Source organism: Grammomys surdaster, unplaced genomic scaffold (genome assembly GCF_004785775.1).
Source record: "Grammomys surdaster isolate TR1022 unplaced genomic scaffold, NIH_TR_1.0 344, whole genome shotgun sequence".
Lineage (NCBI taxonomy): Eukaryota > Metazoa > Chordata > Mammalia > Rodentia > Muridae > Grammomys > Grammomys surdaster.
Window position 1 is genome coordinate 648,592 of NW_021604763.1, and position 570 is coordinate 649,161.

The window sequence follows — 570 nt, forward strand, 5'->3', positions numbered from 1 at the left end:
ATACCTTGCCAGGTGCCCTACCTTGTTTCTGTTGTGGAAATGAACACCAGGATCAAAAGCAACTGGGAAAGAGAGGGTTTATTGCGGTTACAAGTCTGAATCACAACACATCATCAAGAAAGCTAGGGCAGGCACTCACCTGAAGAACTCAGAGACGACTGAAACAGGCACTACAGAGGAACACAGCTCGCTGACTTGCACTCCATGGCTTGCCCACCTTGATTTCTTATGCCATCCAGGATTACCTATCCAGAGATGACACTGTTGGCAGTGGGCCGAGCCCCCACTTCTGTTTAAATTCTGATACTTAGCCCTGCAGTGGTGGCACATGCCTTTAATCCCAACACTTAGGAGGCAGAGGCAGATCTCTAAGTTTGAGGCCAGCCTGGTGTACAGAGTGAGTTCTAGGATCAACAGTTACAGACCATCCCTGTCTTTGAAAACAAAACCAAAACAATTTTTAAAAAATTAGTACTTATCTGTGTTTGTGTGGTGGGGCTGCTGATGGATATCAGATTCCCAGGAGCTGCCTGCTGTGGGTGCTGGAATTGAGCTTAGGTTCTTTGCAGG